We start from the raw sequence: 3,213 nt of genomic DNA on the forward strand, positions 1-3,213 counted from the left end.
TTACATAAGTCCAATTACGATTGCTTAACATAACGCTAAATTTGCCTTATGGCACACTAACTACTAACATTAACCATTAACCATTAACATTTACTTCTTGCACTTTACTTTTATGCAATTTACTATTCTTGTACATATTATTCATTTGCTTTTTCCGTTGCTCATTTGAGCACATGTTTATGTTAATGCAATTTGCCTTTTGCTCACTTGAGCACATAATTGTGTATATATTATTGTGCTTGTGTTTTGTTTTGATTGTTGTGGACCAAATGCAAAGAAATGGACAAATGGACTTAGTTTCTAGGACATTCCCTATGCAAATTGGAGTAAAAGGACCCTAATGTTGAAGATGGATTAGAAGGACCAAACCTCTAAACTCACTATTGTCCATTCTTGATTTATTTCATGGAACTTTTGATGTGTGTGCTTTTATGCTAGGGGGTCCTATGAGAACTCAAATTGAAGAACCATTGCCATTGTTCATCTAAAGTGAAAGATACAAGATACATTGAGGATCTCCTAAGGAGCTTGTTTGATTATGTTGATTGCTGATAACACTGAAATTTACGTATTTTCGACTCTGATTTTACATGCATTCTAGTTGTTTTATTGTCATTTTATTGTGTTATTACTATGTTTTCCTTTATTTTCAGATTTTTACTTTAATCGGAGCCCCGATCGAGAAAAGGAGCGAAAAAGGGCTAAAAACCCTAAAATTCAGCATTTTGTGCTTATGGCCTACCCAATGGCGGGCGCCACAGACCAAGCCATGACGTGTCAAACTCAACTTCCCACAACTCCCACGTTTCCCCACTACATCCACTAAGGCGCCTCACTTTGGCCTTGTGGCGGGCGCCATGGCCTTGTGGCGGGTGCCACAAGAGGAAAAACGGTTCCCTCCTATTTTCAAGTTGAAGGGCATCCAAGTCATTTCCATCTTTTTACTTGCATATAAATAGAAACGTGAATTCACTTTTACAATCATCCAAATTTAGAATAGAGGAAAACTCAGAAGCAAATTTGTTTCACTTAGGCATATATTCAGTATTTTATAGTGGTAATCGCTTCGTATTGAAGTGTTACCACAATTGTGTAATCAAGTCTGTGATAGAGTCTGTAATCGAGTTTGGAGCACTTTGGAAGGAAGTTAATCCTGCCGCCATTTTCATTTCCGCATTGCAATTTACTCAGCCCTCCGATTGGAGCAGGTTTTTATTACTCGCCTTTACTTTATTTATTTCCCGCACTCGCTTTTACTTTATTTATTTCCCGCACTCGCTTTTACTTTATTTATTTCCTCGCACTCGCTTTAAATTATTTATTTCCTCGCACTCGCTTTAAATTATTTATTTCCTCGCACTCGCTTTAAATTATTTATTTCCTCGCACTCGCTTTAAATTATTTATTTCCCGCACTCGCACTACTTTTATTTACTTTCCGCACTCGCACTACTTTTATTTAAATTAATGCACTTTTATTTTACCATGTCTAACTAAATCTAAAAGGTTAGAATGTAAGGATCGTAATTGAATCGATAATCCGTACAATTGTTCGTAGAAACACTTAAGGGCTATTTTAACTTTCCACTTAAGTTTTCCCGCACTTCAATTCCGTTGGGTAAGATCGAAAGCCGTCCAACGTCTTTATAAACTTAATTGTTTTTAACTATTTTAAAAACAGCGAAAGCGCTTTGTTTAGTTCATTAGGAGTTTTTAACATTAAGAAGAAAAGAAATTTTAAAACTATTTTCGGACGCGTTTATAAGTTTAGAGTCTGGTTCGTAAGAACCTCTTTTGGTTAAGAAGTCCAGGTTATAATACTTTTCAACTTAGTCAAGATACTATATTTCTTAAAAATATGTTTACTACTCTAACGCAATGCGCGCCTTTTTATAAGTGACAATAAGAGGGTTTGATTAGGGAGTACAACTCGGTTCTGAATACGCGAAAGCGACAGTTCCTGTTACATTAGTTCTTTTCAAAGTAGGAAACACTGCCCATAAGTAGTTCTATTAGCAAGTACTTGGATTATCAATTGGTTACGTGAATTACATTCGACCCTGTCTTTATTAATTAAACATATTTAAATACTTTACTTTTCATTGCACACTACAAAAACACCTATTTTGATTTCCTTTGATAAACACCATAACAACAGATAACGATAGCTTGACACTTGGTCTCTGTGGATTCGACAATCTTTTATATTACTCTGACGCGTTCGTATACTTGCGAAAAACATCGCATCAAGTTTTTGGCGCCGTTGCCGGGGACCAATTTCGTCAAATTTCATTTCCCTGTTGTTATATCGTTTAGACTTAGGTTATTTCCCGCCGGTCGATGCGAAGAACTCGCAGCACCGAAAGTTTAAGCTTAGTATACCCTTTGGCGGAACCTGAACGTTACGCTCGCGCATGTTTATTCTTTCATAGAATTAAGAGAGCTATGGTCGAAGATCAAAACCAAAGACCTCTTAAAGATTTCCCTCAACCATCTAATGAAGAACCTAGTTCTAGTATAGTAAACGCAATTATCCCAGCCAATAATTTTGAACTTAAACCATCCCTATTGCAACTAGTGCAACAAAGACAATTTGCAGGTCTCGCTACCGAGAACCCTAACCAACATTTAAAAATATTTCTTCAATTAGCAGATACTTTTAAAACCAAAGGAGCTTCTCCTGAGGCAATACGTTTAAGATTATTTCCTTTTTCCCTCAGAGATAGAGCCCTATCGTGGTTAGATTCCCTTCCACCCAATTCCATTACGACTTGGGATAACCTTAGAAGAGTTTTTCTTGCTAGATATTTTCCCCCGAGTAAGACCACCGTTCTTCGAAACCATATAACTAGATTTACCCAAAACCAAGGAGAACCGTTGTTCGAAGCTTGGGAAAGATATAAAGAGTTGTTACGAGCATGCCCATATCATGGCTTAGAAAACTAGTTAATCATTCAAACCTTCTATAATGGACTTCACTATAACACAAAGATGACCATCGACGCTGCCGCAGGCGGTGCTCTGATGAACAAACCTTACTCTGAAGCTAGTGCCTCATTGAAGATATGGCTCAAAACCATCAATCATGGGGAGTCGAACGAGCGACAGTTGTTAAGAAGGAAGCCCAAGGAGGAGTGCATGAACTAAGCTCTATAGACATGATGCAAGCTAAAATGGACGCATTAGCCCTCAAAGTCGAGCATATGTACACGAA

General features: G+C 37.4%; 1 non-coding gene across 1 annotated transcript; it reads right to left on the minus strand.

Moving 5' to 3' along the window:
- Positions 1-2,828: 2,828 nt before the first annotated feature.
- LOC127109391 (small nucleolar RNA R71) lies at positions 2,829-2,935 on the minus strand. Its single transcript, XR_007796691.1, has one exon. It is a non-coding gene; the product is annotated as a small nucleolar RNA R71 (small nucleolar RNA).
- Between the last annotated feature and the right edge of the window lie 278 nt (positions 2,936-3,213).

The sequence above is a fragment of the Lathyrus oleraceus genome, chromosome 7, assembly GCF_024323335.1.
Source record: "Lathyrus oleraceus cultivar Zhongwan6 chromosome 7, CAAS_Psat_ZW6_1.0, whole genome shotgun sequence".
NCBI lineage: Eukaryota > Viridiplantae > Streptophyta > Magnoliopsida > Fabales > Fabaceae > Lathyrus > Lathyrus oleraceus.